Genomic DNA, 20,036 nt, shown 5'->3' with positions numbered 1-20,036 from the left:
TCAATGTCTCTGATGTTAGCACTGTTGGGTGATACAAGTTTGCATCTTTTGTAAGTCTGGGGGCTGAAGTTTCTTTAGTAGGAGCATTAGAAGTTAGGATGAGAGTTTCAGGTAATCCTGTAGATGAAAGTCTTAGAGACATGGTACTATCTGATGATGGAAGACTATAATGGCCAACGGTATTTTTGTTTGCAGTAGAGGTAGGGACATTTGGCATATTGGTGGACAGCTTTTTCAAAAGATAAAAGAAATTAAGAGCTGTGTTAATTGTACTTTCTGTGTCTTCATCCACATTGGAGATGTCTCTACTAGAATGATGAGCTAAAGGAAAATTACTAAACCTTGAGTCATGCACTGCAGCTGTACCTGATCTACCTTCAGTAAAATCGGGTTTCCTGGATGTGGTGGTGTCTCCTCTCCTGGGTGTAGCTACCTTATAAATGGTAGGTGATATGTTTTTCCTGAGGAAATCATCACTGTTTTTTAAAGCAGGGTTAGTATCAGTTGTGAATGTTCTGCTGTCAGTTATGGGTCTTGTGTCTAGAAAAAGAGAGTAATCAATTATTTTATTTCCCAAGTCAGAGCCTTCAGAGAGAATTACAGGACCATCAATACCATTTACGGTGCTTTTTTGCACAGATGATTTGTCAGAAAAACTAGAAGGAAAAGTTTTACTTGAATCAGTTAGGAAATGAGTTATGGGCTTGTTGGTATTGACATTGACATTAGAATCTTTGAGAACAATGGGATCAAAGTTCTTGTTTTCCTGTCTAGGAATTATAGCTTGATAATTTTCTCCAGCTTTGAACTCTGAGGATGTTGCCTTAGATAGACTGTCTAAAGCAGCAACTGTGGGGTGTGGTACATGAGGCACATGTGTCTTTGGAGCTTACATGGCTAAACTTGTTTTTATAAGAGAATTAGTTGCTCTGTCCTCTAATTCAAAGCCATAGTTATCTGAGACATATTCAGAACCACTGTCATCAGATACAATAGTTATAGAGTTCTCATATGCTGGAGTGATTTTGCCTGCAGAAAAAATGTCCTCAACCATTTCTGGAATGTCTTCTGTAAAATAGATGTTTTCATATTCAGCAGTTGGTTCTCTCTCTATAAAATCTTTGGGGTCAAATATATTCCCTTTAAAGGTACTTGCCATATCCTTTTCAGAGGTAATGGTATTAGGGAAAATGATAACTTCTTCGGATGGGATAATTATCTCGTCAAATGGAATGTTATAATCAGTCTTTTTGTTGGTATATTTTCCCACAGTAGTAACAGGAACAAGTTCAGAATATTTGGAAGTTTCCAGGAATGTTGTGAAATAAGGAGGAAAAGTTGACCTATATCGTAGGCCATCTATTTCAAGTGGAGAGCTTGTGATGGCTCCTCCGGTGTCAGTGAATTTATCAGGAGAGGCAGGCCTAGATACTTCTGGAAGAGTTAATGTAGAATCAGCTAAAAATATCTTTTTAAAATTAGACTGTGTTTGAGGTCTGAAGGATGTAGCATCAAATTTAACAGTGAAAAGATCTTCCCTATTCTTGTTGCTCTTGGAGAGAGGATTGGGCTTGATTCCAGATGGAAGGATTTCCCCCACAGCTGGGATGAGAACTGTTGTATTTCTAAAGTGACTTAATTCAGATTTAGCAGCTGGATCTTCTTGATAAAAGAGATTAGTTATTTTCCTTCTCTCATGGACACTATTTTGAGAGTCTTCTCTGGGGGAAAAGGCTTTCATCATAGTTCTTTGAGACTTGGAATATAGTGTGTCTGTCTTAGTCTTATAATTGTCAGGAGTATCTCTATCCAGAGAGAAAAATGAGTCAATTTCACCATTAATGGGAATATCTGAAAAAATAGGTGATTCAGTTAGAAGAACATTTGAGGCCAATGGATGGGAATGAATGTCCGCTTGCGTGATTATGGCCTGCCCCTCTGGAACATCACTTTCATTAATGGCGTCACCATATTCAGTTGATCTCTTTAACATTTCCAACCCAGGTAGTAAAGATTCAGACAAGGAGTTATCTGTCATTAGGCCAGAAATTTCAGAATTTTCAGCTAAGGAAGTAGGAATGAACATGGCAGATGTTAATAGAGATGAGAGTCCTCTAGACTCAACTTTATCTTCTCCAGTTAATGTGGAATCATCTCCTTCATAACTATCTTCAGTGGAAAGAACAATGTAGTCAGCCACAGTGCTGGATGCCTTATTCAGAGACGAGGAAAAGGTTGAAGCTTTGTTTGCGTCCTCAGTATTTTTACTGATGAAGGGAAGGTCATCATCAGGAGTGACACTGAACTCAGCTAAAGGAATAATGTTGTTCTGTGAATGGGGCATATCCTCCAAGTTTGAGTTATGTCTATTTACATCGAATCTGGCTGATATAGAGGGTTTTGCACCATCTGGGGCAACATTATTATTCAAAACAGATGAGACACCTTTCCTATTGAATTGGTCTGTATATTCTACAGGCTTGCTGATCACAGCAGGATCTATGGAGTCAGCTGTGATTATTCTGTCCTTTTCCATTCTTGTCATGAGTTCTGGGTCTGAAACAAATGGGTATTCCATTATTTTGCCTTTAGGGAGAGTGATAATTGTGTTATCTCTAGTTGGAGAACTATATTCTATAACTGTTTCAACTGGAAACTTGGGTGAGGAGGTCCAATTTGAGTCAGTTGGAGAATAAGTCATGGACCTGGGAGACTTTGTATTAAAATGGACAATAGAACTTTTGAGAGCAGTAAGATCATTGTCAGAATTACGAATGTCCTCTCTGGGGACCAAGTTTTGCTGTTTCCTGTCAGATTTGATATCAACTGGATATCCTCGGGTTAAATATTCAGAGATTGCTGCACTGGAAGAGGGTGCATAAGACTCAGATACATTGAAGTCATTAGTATATGTGCCCTTTCCTATAAGGGGACCGTTTTCTTCCTTCACTAGTTCAAGGATGTAGTTATTTGTAGCATATTCAAGAGCATTGTCAACAGGTATAATAGTTACTATATCATTACTATTTAGAAGATTTTGACCTGCCAAAAAGGTATCATGTGTCTCTTCTGAAATATTTTCTGTAAAAGAAGCTTCTTCCATGAAGGCTGTGTCTTTCTCCATAAAAGTGTTTTCTCCAAATTTATTGTTATCAATAACGTTTTCAGTGCCTTTTGTTGAAATAATGGTAGTGGGGGAAATATTGGCTTTAACAGAGGGGGTATTGCTTTCTCCAGATGGAATATTATTATTAGCCTTTGTTATGATGCCTTTTTTCATTTTGACAACTGGAGCAGCTTTGTAATACTTAGAAGAACTACTGAATGTTGTGAGATCAGAAGGACGAGGAGTTGGTTTCCATGATGATAATCTGTATGTTCCAGTGGGAGAGTTTACAATGGTCCCTCCTCCAATAGCTAATTTAGTAGAAGAACTTGGATCATTAGACCTAGATGCTTCTGGAAGAGTTAATGTGGAGTCAACTGAAGAGATTCCTTTTACACTGGAGTGTGCTTGAGGGTTAGTAGAAGAAACATCAGATTTAACAGTGAAAGAATTCTCTTTCAGTGTATTTGCATCTCTTAGAAGAAAATTGCCCATTTCAGAAATATTGACTTCCTCTTCCATATTGTTGTCACTCTTGGGCAGAGAATTAGACCCAGTTACTGAGGAAAGAATTTTCTCTCCAGTTGGACTGAGAACAATTGCATTTGTAATGTGACCTGCATTAAATTTAGTAGCTGGATCTTCTTGATCAGGAAAATTAGCTATTTTTCCTTCTTCATAGACTCTATTTTGAGAGACTTTTATAGGATAAGTGGCTTTTATGATTGTTCTATGAGGTTCTGAATATATTTCATCTGGTTTAATTTTAGAAATGTCAATAGTTCCTCTGTTTATTGAGGGAAGTGAATCAGACTCCTTGTATATAGGATTGTCTGCAAAAGCAGTGGAACCAATGGGAAGCTTAGTGGAGGTCGAAGAGTAGGGCTTCACATCAGTTTTATTAGTAATGGGATCATCACCATCATTAGCAGAATTAGGGTATTCCACCATTGTCTCAAACATATTTGACCATGCAGTTGAAGTAGCCAAAGGGTTATTTATCACTGGGTCAAAGGTTTCAAGATTTTTAGTTGGGGCATTAGAAATGAATATGGGCTTTCCTGGAATTTGTAGAGCTAAGAATTCTTTAGACCTAATATTTTCCTCTGGAGACATGGAATCACCTCTGTCATCAGTATTTTCAATGGAGAGAGTAGTGGTATCATCCACAGTGTGGCCTGTATTTGTAGGTGAGGAAGAGATTGATGCCTCACTGTTTAAAATTTTAATCTCTTCATTGATAAAAGAAAGTTTGCCATCAGTGATGACACTGAAATCAGCTGAAGGAATAATACTGTCCCATGAGTGTGGCATCTCTGCCATATTAGTTTTTTCTTTAACATTGGGTAGTAAAATATTTTCTGCTTTACCTTGGAAATCAGTGTTATAAGTAGCAGATGGAATGACTTTACTGTAGAATTGATTCTTATTTTCTAGTGGAGAGTTGATCACCAAGGAATCAATGGGTCCATCTAGGAACTTCCTTCCATTCACCATATTGACTGTTATTTCTGAATTTGAAGCAAGGGTATAGTCCATTCTTTTGTCTTCAGGGAAGATAATGCTGGTGTCATCCTCTTTTAAAGTGCCTCCTTTTAGAGGTATTTTACCTAGAAACTTGTGAAGATTCTCACTTGTGTGAGTTGGTGGGTAAGTCATTGATCTGGGAACTTTATAATTCAAATTGTCAGTGGAGTTGAGAATATTATCAAGGCCAGAACTGAAGTGTTCCTCTCTCGATATCAAATTTTGCAGCATTTCCTTAGCTTTTGATTATGTTGGGGCTCCTTGAAATAAATGTTTGTATGCATCAGCACTGGCGTAGAGTGGGTGAGACCCAACTACTTTGGGATCATAAATGAGAGCAGGTTCTTTAGTAACTGGATTGTTATTCTCCTCCTGTGGTTCAAGGACATATTTCTTTATAACATCCTCAAAAACTGTGTCATCAAACACAGTACTTATTACATCCTCATCATTGGGAACCTTTTCACCATCTGAAGTAATGTTTGAGATGTTTTCTGTAATAAAAGCTACTTCACTTTCAGTGTTTATATCTTTCCCTACAAAATTTCTTTGCACAGATCTGTTAGTAAAAATAATGTTTAACATGTCTTTTGTTGAAGTATTAGTACTAGGGGAAATGATGTCTTTGTTAGACGGAGAATTTCTTTGCTGAAATGGAGTATTAGTCTTTGTTGTAGTATCTTTTTTCATTTTGAAAGCTGGATCAAGTTCAGAATATCTTGATGAACTCACAGCAGTTGTAAAATCAAAAGGAAAAAGAGTTGATTTCCACAGTTGCTCATAGGATCCAGCAGGAGCATTATGAAACAAACCTATAGGATCTGCATCAGACAGAGCAGAACTTTTCTCCTTAGGCTTTAAAGTCTTTTCATGAGACAGGGTGGAATCAGCTGAAAGTATTCCTTTTAAACTGGGAGGAGCTTGAGGTCTAGCAGAAATATTAAATCTACCAATGAAAGGGTTCTCTCTCAATGTTCTTGAATCTCCTAAGGTGAAATTGCCTGCTTTGGAAACAATGAGTTCCTCCTCCTTGTTACTATTGCTCTTGGAGAGAGTACTGGGCTCGGGGGCTGAGAGAAGTGTTTTCTCCAAAGTTGGAATGAGAACTGTTGCATTTGTAATGTGACTTAAATCAAATTTAGCGTTGGTGTCTTCCTCAACAGAGAGTCTGGCCATTTTCCTTATTTCAGAAGGGAAAAAACTTATTTGTGTAGGTGAAAGGACTTCCATTGTTGTATCCAAAGGTCGAATATCTGTTTTAATTTTAGAAATATTAACAGTGTTTCTCTCCACAGTGGATGGCAAATCAGGTCCATCATCTATGGAATTCCTGGTAAAAGTTACTGAATTAGCAGGGGGAATAACTGAGTCCAAGGAATGGGGCTGAAGGTCTGTTTGGGTTTTAATGATCTGATTTTCTGAAATATCAGTTCCATGAATAAGATCAAGGTATTTAGTCACTCTCTCTGGTATTAATGATACTGTCTTTGAAGAGTCAGTCAAAGACCCATCACTTATTAGAGCAGAATCCTCAGTTAGGGCTTGAGGCATGAGAATGATACCTTCTCTTGTTTGTAGAGTTGGGGATTCTTTAGATCTAATGTTATTTTCATTGGGTTGTGTAGACTCGCCTCCTTCATAACTGTTCTCAAGGGAAATAGCAGTGGTATCAGCCATAGTGTGAGGTGTCTTCATAGGTGAAAAATAAGGTGGAACCCTGTTTTTTTTATTCTCAGAATCTTCAACGACAAAGGAAAGTTCAGTATCAGGGTTGACACTAACTGAAGGAGCAGTGGTATCCTGTGACTGGTAACTCTCTGCCTTGGAAGCTGTGTCTTGATTATATTTCAACTTGAGTGACATACTGGGTACCCTCTGGTCATACAGTGCTGTGTGAGGGACTGTGTGTATCTTGTGAAGCCAGTCTTTGCTCATTATTGGATTTGTGCTCCTGGTGGGATCAGTGACTCCATCTGAGAAGGCCCTGCTTTCTTCTGCAATTTCCACTGATTCTGTGTCTGGAGTATTGATAGGCTCAATCCATTTGTCTTCTGGAAGATTGATAATGATGTCATTTTCACTCTGGATGCCTCTTTCCAGAGAGAAATCATCTGGAGATTCTGGAGAAAAAATTCTATCTTCATCTGTTAGGGAGTAAGTCATGGTTCTGGGTAACTTACTTTTGAAATTGATAGTATAATCTTTGAGAAAGGAGCCAACTTTGTCAGAATCAGGGTTTCCTTTTCGGGAGGTCAACAGTTGATATTTTTTAGTTTTGAGTTCTGCAGGATTTTCATTTGATAGACTCTCAGTAACATGTGTGGGGAAAGGAGCATGAGTTCCAAATTTATAGAGCCTTTGGGTGAGGGCAGGCATTTTTGTTGTGGGACTCTTTTCTTCTCCGATATAAAAGGAATTTTCCTCTGATAAATACTTATGATCATTGTCATCAAGCCTCATGGTCATTAGATTCTTATTGTCTAGATGATCTTCTTCTGTCGGAAAAACCACATCTGACTCTGTTGAAAAGTCCTTTCTAATAGGAATTACTTCATATTGAGTTGCACTATCTTTTTCTTCAGAATTTAAATATCTTTTCCCATTTATTATGTTCCTATTGTCATAAGTAAAGCTAATGTTGTCAGGTGAAATGATGTTTTTGTCAGTTAGGACAATTCTATCATTAGATGTAATAGACTCATCAGTTATTTTTAGGTCACTCCCTCTGATAATGGGTGCAGGATCAAGTTCAGAATTATTGATTTTGACAAAATCAGCAACAAAAGCAGTAAGAGGAATAGTTGGTTTCTGGGGTAGATGATGTAACTGGCCATAAGAGGTTGTGATAGACCTCTCTAAGTTATCATTATCAAGAGAACTTGAGCCCCCAGCCCTGGCCTTTGCCAGCTGTATTGTTCTTATTGAGGAAACAGGGTTAGTTTCTTTGAAAGTTCCAGGCACTTTCTGTTTAGCAGAAGCAACATCCAGCTTAAGAAGGAATGGATTAACATTTGCTGAATTTACCTTTCTTAAATTCACTGGAATTTTGGCTTCAGAAATAAAGGGCTCATCCTCTACAATAGCTTTATCTTTACTGAAAGATGCATTAGCCTCTGTTCCTGAAGTGGTAGTTTCTTTTTCCATGGTATCAGTTTTATCATTAAGGACTCCATTTTCAGTGCTAAGTATGTCAGTAACAACATTGATAGAATTCTCTGAAAAAGCAGTGGGATCTTTGAGAGGAACAGAGGAGACCATGGAGAGGGGATGAAATTCACTTTGTACCTTGGTAATCTTCCAGTTCGGGTCCTTGATAAGAGAGTGTTCACCCAATGGCTCTGATAACTCTACTGTCACAGGTTTATTTGAAAAAGAATCATCATTTTTATTAAGGGCTACTGCAGTTCCAGGTCTTTTCCAATTGGGGATTAATAGTGAATTTAATTTTATGGATAGAACACCATCTACCTCAGGCATGATGGAGTCACCATTTTCATTGCTTTCCTTAGAGTCAAAGGTAGAGACATTAGGTGAAATGGTGGTAGCATTTGTTGGCATTTTGGCGACATTAATGTGATTAATAGAAGCTATTGAGGCAGTTTTGATTGTGCTTTTGCTGATTTCACCACCAGAGATGTTCTCAGACTTGGAGGCAGTACCTTTAACCAAGGGATTACTGTGATCCTCTGAAGGCTTCACTTCAGCTAAGTCCATTTTATTTTCATTGATTTTAGAGTTTCCTGATGTGCTTGTGTTTGCCAACTCTGGAGCAGCTATGTTACTAACATTGGATGAAATGCCTTTCCTGTAGAAATGACTTTGACTTTTTATGGACGTGATGACTGCAGCATGATCAACAGGGAGAGTGTCAAATGTTCTTTTCTCTCCCATAGTAGCAGTTGTTTCTGTGGGTAGTAGAAAGAAATCTTTGCTTTCTGTATTTCCCAAACCAGAAACTTGAGGGAGAATGATGACATCATCATCTTCAGGCCAAGTGCCCTTTTCTGCAGATGATCTTTTTAGAAACTGAGGGGAAAAAGTCTTGCCTGCCTCAATTAGGGAGGGCACCACGGTTTTCAGATGCTGAGTGTTAAAATCTTGGGTGTAATCTTTGAAAGAAGTGGCAGCAGAATCAAAGTCAGTATTTCCTTCTTTGAGAAAAGTGGCTTGGTATTTGTCTTTAGCGTCAAACTCAGGGTAAATTATTCTATATAGAAGACTCTTTGAGACCTCACCTTTAGAGGATGGTGTTTGAGATACAAATCCATTTGATCCACGTGTGTATTCACTAGGTTTTGTACTAAGGTGATTTTCTCCCTTCTCTAGTTCAGAGGCATGCTTATTTGAAATATATTCTGAATCACTTTTATCAGATTCAGTGACGATCAAGTCCATAGCATTTAGATCATTTTCCTTTGCCGCGGTAGTCCCATGCCAAAGAATAATGGACTCATCACCTCTCAATGTATTTGGATATTCCAGTGATAGAGGAGTTCCTATTCCAGACACTTGGTTATAATTCCCCACGTTCATATTTTCAGAGGAGACAGTAGTGGAGAAGGTCATAGGTACAATGCTTGTATGAGAATTGGTTATGCTACCTATAGCAGTTTGGTCTTTTTCTGTTCCTGAATCAGTTTGCTCATCAGTATAGGGTGTAAAATGTTTTCTAGAAGTTCCTTTTCTTAATAAGACACTGCCTTCTGGAGCAGGGACTATATTATCTTTCACTGGAATCCTAAAACTTGGTGTTGTAACTGTAGATCTTCTTTCAGGGGGAGAAGTATATCCTTTTGGGACATTTTCTTTCAACATTGGATAACGAATATCACCACCAAAGAATTCACCATTGTCATCTCCACTATTACTATTTGCTACCATCACTTTTCCTTGAGACTCAGAAGTAAATTCTTCAAGGAGAGGTTTTGAGACTTCAGTCATATAGGTTGATGCAGGGTTCTCAAATTCAAGTTGGTCAGCTGTGGTTTGGGTTTTTCCTTTGAATCTGATGGAGCTATACACATCAGAATTAGAATAATGTTTATCTGCCAGGTTGTTGCCTGCAGGAGCATTATCATCTGAAACAGGTATAACATAAATATGATCCTTCACATTGTCTTCTTTCTGTGTGTTTTCTTCCTCTACTGCAATGTGTATGTCTTCTGGAGGGTCTGCTTCATAGTTCAGTGTTATATCTTCCTTGAAAGAGTTTTCAGGTTCATATCTTGAGATATAAAACTTGGTGTCAACACTTCCTTCAGCATCAGTCAAAGCTGCTGAAGTAAAGTTATGAAAAGTTTTAGGTATTATAATATCTCCCAAAGAGATCTTTTTTGAAGGGTTTGTCGCTTGAGGATGATTGAAGTGGGCAACAGACTTCGTAACAGTAGAGGGATCAGCTATTAACAGAATGGCATCATCTCCAGACACATTGGGATCTACTCTGGAAATGGTTAAGTCATCTCCCAGTTTAATAGGCTTATTATTAAGAGTGTTAACTTCACTCGTGGTAAGAATGTCTTTCTTTACTGGTGAGGCGGCAGCTATTGAAGCCAAGTCTGTTATAACTTCAGTGTTTTTATTCACATAGGAAATATCATCAGATATGGTACTAATGCCAAGAGGAATATTAGTTGTTTGAGCCCCTGCCATTTTGCCCTTATTGGCAAGTCTGTTGGCATTGCTTGAAGGGATGGCAGCAGGGGCTTGATAGCCATCAATGTAATCAACAATGTCTGCATTATCCAATGTGGAGAGTGGTAGTTCATGTTTCATGATGCTCTGAACAACATTTGGGTTCTCTTTGGTGATAATAAGTGGATTATCACTGATTACATCATAGTATGAATTATGGAGTATGGGTTTATCCATTCTTCCAATTTGGGAGATAGAATTGCTAGGTAGAAGGAATTCAGTGCCATCTGCTGCTTCCACATTCTGTTTCACAACTGCAGTTTTACCCAGACCATTAGCTATTGTTTTGGTGGCCAATGTCTGAAAATGCATTCTGTCATTTTCAGGTTTTATGACGTATAGAACATAATTTTCTCCTCTAGGAGAAGTAAAGTCTCTGTCACTTATTGCTACTTCAGTAGTAGGCATACTACCACTTAATGGGGAAAGAGATTTTGTGGTATCCACAGACACAAATCCATTCCTTTCAAAGCCCCTGTCTCCTGATTCAAAGTACTTAGAATTATGTGCAGGTGGAAGACTTTCTATCTGAAAACCAGAATCTTCTTCCACTACAGACTTTACTTCCACATCGGGAGTTGATTCTTCTTCATTAGCTATTTCCTTGTCTATCAAACTTCCAAATCTTGTTCTTAGTGTAAGAACACCAGCTGTCTTTGCAGGCAGGGAGGTCATGGCTACAGTGGGCCTTCCTTCTGGTGTGGTGGCCTTATTAATCATCAGTTCAGAGCTCTTAATCATATTTGTGGTCCCTTTACTTGCATGAGCAGTGACACTGTATGCATTGTTTGGAGAACTGAAATCAACTTCCAGTGGAATGTTCAAAGGATCTATTGATAATTTATTGATTTGCCATTTTTGTGTCGTGGTATCATTAGTGAGATGAGGATTTTCAGCCACAGGATCTGATATCCAAGGACTAGTCAAAAGATCATCATAAATTGGCAGGGAGTTCTGCGCTAGATTATTTTGGGCATTGGGCATTGGAGTAGATGACTCAGCTACTGACAGAAGAGTATATCTTTTGTACATAGGAAAGTCTGTTTCAAGGTTGGGAACTGCAGCACCACCAGCCTGGTTGTAATTAGTAGGGAGATGAATGCTTTCATCCACAGAGTCAGTAGATTGATCTGAAAGAGTGATGTTGACCTTTGAATCTGAGGTCATGTCAGCTACACTGTTTTCACTAAAATAAGCAGATCCAACAGTGCTAGGATGAGTGACAGAGACCACAGGACGGATATTGCTCTGGAAATTGGCTGTTTTAAACACAGTAGATCTTTCAATATCTGTCTTGGCTTTGGCGTCATTTGCAGTAGTTGTGATGGGAGTTCTTGGGTTACCTCTGTTGATGGGGTTTGTGTTGTCCACTGTAAAAGGCTTTATTTTATATTTGACGTGGGGGTTGAACATATCAGTGATGCCAGAAGGGAGGATGATTTTGTTTCCTGCTGTTTGGGCATAATCTATATCAGGGTTGAAAGAGTAACCTTTTCTTCTAATATATGTTGTGGAAGTGTCCAGATGAAAGAAGATGACTTCCTTTATACCTCCATCATCTTGGTCCAGATTTTCAATTCCTTGGAGCATAATAATAACATTCTCAATTCCATCAGTGCTCACAGACTTAAAATTGTTTCTATCAGTTTGGAGACTTACATTTGCAAGAATATTAGAATGATACTTAATTCTTGAATTGTCTACATTAGATTCAATTGTTTTAGCAATATTATTATTGACAGGTGTTGTGATATTTTCCATCTGAACAGGTTGGATGCCTTCTATCATACCTTCCTTTAAAGGCCAAGTTATTTTAAAGTTCATGTTGGTGTTGGCCTTTGGTTCCATTGAGATATCATTAGCATAATGCTTTGTAGAAGTGATATCACTTGTGTTGGAGGCAATTAAGTCCCCCCCAAAATGCATAGTATTTTTAGCTTCATCTAACATTGTTTTGGTATCATTCAAATTGCTAATAACATTATTGATTTTCTTATATATTCTATAATTAAGAAAAGAATTTTTAGTATTAATGGGATTAATATTGGAAATGGTTTCATCAATGTCTGTGTCAGTTGTGATGGATTTGGTATCAGCATTGTCGTACTTACTCAGAATTGGAATAGGTTCAAAGTCATTGCCATCATTTGCAGACAAAATGCTAGGTGTTTGAGCATTAACTGTAGATGTACCCAGATTCTTCATGTCTGTGGCATCAATTACAATAAAATCATCTTTCTGTGTAATTTTAGGATAGTTGCTCATAGTTTTGTCATATCTTTCCAGGTAGCTGGCATCAATTATGTTTTTGTCCTTCATGTCAGGAACATCAAACAAAGGCATGTAATCTCCTAAAATGTCTACAGCATAAATATTTGCTGTATTGCCTTCTTTCATAGGCCTTCTTTCAGGGGTCGTGGTACCAACAATGTATGTACTGTCTGGTCTTGCTTCTTCCAGGTGGAAGTTGTTGGCCTTTGACACGACAGTGGTATTCTCATCTGTAGAGGCATTGAACTCATTCTTAGCATTTGGGACGAAGGCAGCAGGATTAGGGGCAAAGAGCAGTTTCGACCTTCCAGTGGATGGGAAGGCAGGCTCAAGGCTCTGATTCGTTTTGGCATCTGTCTGAAAGTAGGGAGCAACAGTGGAATTGGACTTATACTGGGGAGTGGTCGTGGATACAGATACTGGGATGCTATTTTCTTCAGAAACAGTCATCCTGTTGTGTGTTATTCTGGAGTCGGGTGAAAGTCTGGAAAGTGTGGTCTTGATAGCAGAAGTGTCCTGCATGGCAGCAGGTGAAGGTGAAGCAATGTCCTCTGGGGCCTTTGCCAGAGTAGAGTTGTCTACGGTACCCTCAACATAAGCAGAGTTACTTGGTAAGTCATTCCCAAATGAGGAAAGGTTATATATACTCGTTTGAAGAGTCTCTGAGTGGTTTCTCTTTGAAAGAGATCCAGAGAGCCTTGTTCCATTATTAGTAGACTTAGAGTAGCTATTAGAATTGTATGTAGGTGGAGAATTTTCTTTTGTTCTTAGAATGGATGAGAATTGACTTGCTGAGTGATTGTCTGAAGAGGACCAAGGCAGACTGGCGTATAGGTGGTGATTTGTCTGATTGTTTATTTCCTGACTCCCATTATACTATAGAGAAAGAAGTACAATATTCTTGTGAGGTTTCCCTTGCAGATTATATTTTACTGAAAACCTGAAATCAATTGTCATGGCACTAAATTGTTCAAATAAAGCAACATTCTCAAGATCTCTTCTCTTCATTCATTTAATCAATTTAGAAATATACAATGTCAATGTGAAAAGGAACAGCTAATATGCTAAGGTTATGTACCTTCTGCAAATATTAATCCAGGAATTCTAAGGCAAACTTTCAGTAACTAATCTCTTATAGTATTAAAAAGTACAGAGAAGCTCTTCAAAATCCCATGCTATCATGCATTATAACTTCTATTATCTTTCCTTCATTGTATATATGATTAATTTTAAAAGAAGAAAATTTATAAATAGAAAATAGAATACTAAAAATACAATGATGATTTGTTTAGCAAGATATTCTTTCTTGCATTAAACATATGCTGAAAATCTAAATCCATTTTTTACCACCATATAATTTTTAGTTCCATAGAAATACTGTTATCCAAAATACTGAAACTTACCAGGAAGCAGGTCACAACATTCAAGATGGTCAGTGTTGGGACTAGAATCTTCATTTTGTCTTGTTATTCTGGGCTGCTAAGGTAAAAGATTGTTCTATGTTATGTTAATTCATTGACAGTTTAAATAACAATTAAAAAATAGAAATCATCATTATTATGCTTTCTAAAATGCTGACTTAATTAATAAGATGAAGACAGTGCCCAAGTGATTCTAGTGCATTATTAGAAATGATAATAGTAAGAAAGACTACTCTGTTTGCTAAGATCAATACCATTTTAACTAAGTAATGACAATAGGAAGAGTTTTAGTTTTTTTCTAAAGCTTATAGAGAATCAAGGCGTAAACACTCGAATTAGTACTTACATTTGGACAGAGTACTTCAGTGAGGACCTCATCATAAAAATTCATCCTTAGTCTCTTGTTAATCGTATATATACAATCAATTTATTACAGTTTTTGAGGACCTTTTAGACAAAAGCTAACTTACTGAATCTATATTCAGCCAGAGTTTAAAGTATATCTTACCTTGCTAAGGAATCTTCCTTTCATCTGCCTTCTAGTTTTAACTCTTGACTAAATGAGCCTGGTTCAGCAATATGTAAGTATGAAATCCATGTTGAAAAAGTGTAAATCTAGGAGATAATTGCGAGTTCCTTGTTCTTCCTCCTTTACTTAAGTGGAGGAGAGAAAAAGCTTCATATATAAGGGATTGCTTCTGAGCTAATCCCCAAACAAAAGAAAGGAGAAGAAATGTCTGTTGGCTTTTGTGCACGCATCTCTCAGGCACAGAGTGACCTATTAGCTTATCTTCAAATTGAAAGGGGCAAGATTCATATTTTAAATATTATGAAATCTTTAAAAATTAACTCTCTAGCTTCTTGTGCCATTCTTGTTTCCCTGCTTTCTTGGTTTTTCTTAATTGTTCCTTTCTCTTCTTACACAGCAGAATTTTGATTCATTATAACAGCATTTAATAACTTACATTGGAATTCACCTTAAAGACTGTGGTTTTCATAAGGACAGAATTGGGTTTGGTTTTAAGTATCTGAAAAATATGATTATAATATGGAAGAAAAAATTAAAAAATCACATGTCTATGACAGTCTTTTTTCCTTTTTTGCATGATTTACATAGATATTACGTTGATCTTTCAGACATCCACTTCATTCAGTAAACAACACTGGCTAATATTGCTGTTCAGTTTCTGAGCTAATTGTCTATTTGATGGAATCCAGCAAAGTACATTATCCCTGTTACGTCACCTGCTGAGGTGATTCTTTGGTATATAATCTAAAACCACCATAAAAATTCTGAAATTATGTTGTTACTCTCAGTTTATACTATACAAGGCATGGTATTAGTGATACTTTTATTGAATGGTATAGACACTCAGTCTACACTTAATTGGCTTGCATTCTCTTCTCATTTTAAGACACCTAAAATTTTGCTTAATGGTAACAATTTTTTTTTTATCCTGCATACTTCTTTCATATCATATAACCCAGAAAATCAATAATGATTGTGACATATGTTTCTAACTAGATGGAAAGACAAAGTCAAATCTCTTGTCATTTTTTTTCCCATCAGGATTGTCAATTTTCCCTATCATCTGGCTTAATACTTTTCTGTAGCTGATATTGTTTTATTATGTATTGGAACAAATATTGAGTCCCCAAAGTTATGTCCAAGGCTGTCATTAGATTGTTTTTTTAATCAGGCAGAGCGTGATGCACTAAGCATCTACATACATAATAATTACCTTCAGATCAAAAGCAATGTGTCATGAGTTGAGTAATTATAATCTTATCACTTCAGTAGCTTGGAAATATCATTCCCAAGATCCTAAACATTGCTCTTTGAGTTAAAGTAATTGTTGGAAAGCTAGTGAAGTAATACATACTTAAAGATGAAATGTTCATTCAGTTAGAGATTATATTTGCAGGTCTTTTCGTTTCATGTAAGCTGCCAGACTCAGACTCAGAATGCTTTGCTGGCACTAATTCAACTTTATAAGATCTAAGATTTTCACCTAGTGGTTTCCAAAGTTGAACCTGAGACAGTAAAATAAAATCTTTGTCTGTTAAGAAATGTCATCTTTGAAATTTTTTTTCCTTTGTAGTCTAAGAAGTCCTAATCCATTGCCACCTTTCATCAAGGTGAAAAGTTCATCTATTTTTCCACATGCTTTTCAGTTTATGATCTACTTAATATTTCTGGGAGCTGTCCTCTGTAGTGTGAAAGTGGGCCAACATCAGTGCTTTTCTATATGCTAAAATAATAATATTGAAGGAGGAGCTACATATTGAAAAATGGATTATTGGTGTCCACATTCTTTCATGACAAAAGTGAAGCCTACTGGCTTGGCGCTAATTGATTTTCACAGAATGCTTGTTTTATTTTACTGAATCTTCAAGCATATTAATACCACATACTTAATAACAGAATATCAACACCTACTTACTGGGTGTCCATGAAAACTACTGGTGGAAAAACAGAAGTAGAAGATATAATACATTCAAGAGTCTAAATAATTTATAATCCATTCTAGGAGGAAAGGAATATACATGACAACTATGTTTATTGCCATTTATTTATTCATTTATTTATTCAAGTATTGACTGAGTACCTGAAAACTTTAAGCTCCAGCTCCAGGCCCTGAGTGACACAATGGGGAGGAGATAGGTAAAATCCGCCCAATGAGTTACACAGTCAAAGGACTATAATTTGGGTGTTCAGCAGAGGAGAAATGTCTTTGGAAAGTTTCTTGGCTTTGAAGTTTAGGTAAGTTTTGAGACTGAAGTTGGGTTAGCAGAGATTTGTTAGGTATAGGAAAAGGAATGAACAATGGCATAGAAATGAGAATTCTCAGGGTTGATTGGGAAGAGAAAATGTCTGATCTCATACTTCTTGCATCCACAGCCTGGGACAAGAGGAGATCAGTGGAGATCTAGAGGAGCCCTAGAACTCTGAAGTGAGTAAATTCCCTTCTTTTCATGTCACTATACTCCCTGGAGTCAGGGTGGACTCTCATATACCTGTAGTAAGATTGACCCTTTTTGGATCTTCAAATTTCAATATATAGGAATGAATCCAAGGCTCCAAGACATTTAAACCCCTTTCTAGTCTGAAACTCAACACCATGAAGAAAACTAATCTTATTATGCCCTTTATTTCTCAAGATATGCAAAACATCTAAAACCTAGTTCTTCTAACCTGAAGACATACCTGTACTGCTATAAGAAGATTTAGAAAATGAATGTATTAGAGAACTTTATTATGATTGCCATTCAGCATTAACAGGCACCTAGAAGTCGTAATCAAGTGTGGTTTTTCTCCAGGTGCAAGAACAAAGTGGATGAAGGATTATATATTTACTCCAAATTGATGTTTTTCCAAAGCAAGTGCAGGATAAGGGAGTTAATGGTGTCTAAAAGGGAGGGATTATAGTAATTGTTTATGGACTGCTAGTTGGATAAGAGGATAGTAAGGATTCAGAGAGAGGAAGGAAGAGTTAAAAGTTGATGGGATCTGTAGGTATTTTTGAGGTTAAAGAATTGTTAAAATCAGGGTAGCAGATGGGGAGTTTTGTAATATTAGTATTGGTATTTTTAGTTACAGCCATGGGAATGAGTGGTTAAAACAGAGTACAAGATAAACATATAGGTAAATGGAGTCAAGGAACTGAGAGAACAAAACATTGAAGAAATTTTCTTTGTGGACACTGAAATCACCAAAATTGAAAATGGAGTGATATGAAATAAGCTATAGCGAACCAGGAGATAAAATCTGTCATGGTTAATTTTGTGTGTCAGTTTGTCTGGGCCAAGGATTGCAGATTAAATAATATTTCTGGGTGTGTGCATGAGGCTTCTTTTGGATGAGATTAGCATTTAAATTCATGAAGTCAGTAAAGCAACATCCAATCCTTTGGGAATCTGAATAGAAGAAAAAAGGTAGAGAAAGGAGGAATTTGCCCCCATTTCCTTTCTACCTCCCTGCTTGAGCTTGGATATCAATTTTCTCCTGCTTTTGGACAACATACAACCTTAGCAACCCTTGTTCACAGGCCTTGAACTAGACTTGGTCTGGAATTACACCACCAGTTGTCCTGGGTCCCCAGATTACAGATGTCCTATCATGAGACTTCTCAGTCTCCATAATCATGTAAACCATTTCATCATGAGAAATCTCTCCATTCATGTATATATTTATATATATATCTTTTTATAATAGCTTCTTCCCCTTCAAAATTATAATATCTCCTGCTCATCCTCACTCTTAGTAAGTGGCCCTATTCCTTATTTCATTAAAACAAAATGAAATCAAAAGAGGACATTCACAAGTTGGACCACCGTATTTCTTTATCCCCTATAATTTGAGTCCATACATTCTGTCTTCCCTTGCAATTACTATGGATCAGTTTTCCAAAGCTAAGCTTAAGGCCAACTCCTCCATTTTAGACTAGATCTTACCCCTCTTGCCTAGCCAAAGATTTTATTCCATTAATCCTCTCTCTCCTATATTATTATTTTCTCCCTTTGTTTGCTCATTATCAATATACAATATGTTTGTTGGCTCATTATCATCAATATGCAATATACAAAGACATGATGTTTTTTATCTAAAAAAATAGTTTCCAAAAAAATTTCCTCAAGCATGCAAGGTTTTATTATGAGTAAATCCTTGCCTTTAGTGTATAGCAGAAATAATAGATTTATAGAATGAGTCTTTAAGTAATGTAGGACAAGTTACCCAATGAGCTACCTTATATATGCATGCTGCTCCAGGGGATCTTCCCAAGCCAGGGATTGAACCCAGGTCTTCTATATGGCTAGTGAGTACAGCACATTGTTTCTCACTTCCTTTTACTAGTGGTCAAAATTGTTTGAATCCACTTGAAGGATGTGGCTTTCTGATTCATGTGAAGAGACTTGGTTGGAATTATTTGTCTGGAATGGGCTCAATGTCCGTTCCTTTGTCCTCATCTGGGTTTTAAAATTCAAGCTCCTAGATTAACAAGAAGAACCACATCCTTCAGGGCTGCCTCAGAGTTCAGTTACATCTTTTCCTCCCTGGATTCATTTCCATTTTGTTTTTCTATTGGGAGATTTCCCTTCGTACGGGGCTTCCCTGGTGCCTCAGATGGCAAAGAATCTGCCGGAAATGAAGGAGAAGTGGGTTTGATCCCTGAGTCAGGAAGATCACCTGGAGAAGGGAATGGCTACCTATTCCAATGTTCTTGCCTGGATAGAGGCAATTTCAGGATAGAGGAGCCTGGCAGGCTACAGTCCATGGGGTTTCAGAGTCGGACATGACTGAGTGACTAACATGTTCCCTTACTGTTATTTTGTTCCAAAGTCAGCTATACATTTAGAAGCATATTTATTACATTTAATTCAGAATTTCTGTCTCAAAATGTTAATATATACTGAATATTTTCCATGGTCTTAAAAATAGGCAAAATGGTGAGGACATGTGAGATTATGTTAGTGAGCATGACCCTCTGTTTTTCGCCCCTTAGATGTCTTCTTGTAGAGCTTGGCTCATAGGAGTTTTAACCCACACATTATTCGTTTGTATTTCCTATAGTCCACATATTTACCTTGAGAAAGCAAAAATTGCAGGACAAAGTTAAACAGGCAAGGGAGACTTCATTCAAGACTACTGCAATAGTTGATTCTACTGAACAGAAGGTGAGACGTCTGTAAGCACCAGGTTGAGCTAGTACTGCAGGGTGTTATGACATGCTGACCAATGGGATGTGTCAAGCACATTGTATGATTCTCGAGTCTGCAAATGTCTTCCACTGTGATTAGGCCATCTGTGTTTGCTAACTGGGGCTTGATCAAGTTAGGCTGTTACCCTCCCACAGAGACTAAGAGATAGAGGCACTGTCTCCTTTGGCTCCTAGGTCCTTAAGAAGAACTTTCCTCAGTTGTAAACTTGGAGAGAGGCTTAAAAAAGATTAATATCTCGAACGGACAGGAAAAGATTAAAATTGAAATTTTTCTAAGGAAATGCTCTAAGACTCCAG

At 37.3% G+C, this 20,036-nt stretch overlaps 1 long non-coding RNA gene across 1 annotated transcript in view; it reads left to right on the top strand.

The window, feature by feature from the left end:
• Window positions 1-20,036, top strand: part of LOC122428110 — a 36,045-nt gene that overhangs the window by 3,609 nt on the left and 12,400 nt on the right. The window contains exon 4 of the long non-coding RNA XR_006265640.1: window positions 16,922-16,973. This is a non-coding gene — a long non-coding RNA (uncharacterized LOC122428110). The remainder of the gene's footprint in view (window positions 1-16,921; window positions 16,974-20,036) is intronic.

Source organism: Cervus canadensis, chromosome 26 (genome assembly GCF_019320065.1).
Source record: "Cervus canadensis isolate Bull #8, Minnesota chromosome 26, ASM1932006v1, whole genome shotgun sequence".
Lineage (NCBI taxonomy): Eukaryota > Metazoa > Chordata > Mammalia > Artiodactyla > Cervidae > Cervus > Cervus canadensis.
Note: the sequence above shows the minus strand (reverse complement) of the source record. Positions and strands in the feature narration are given on the sequence as shown.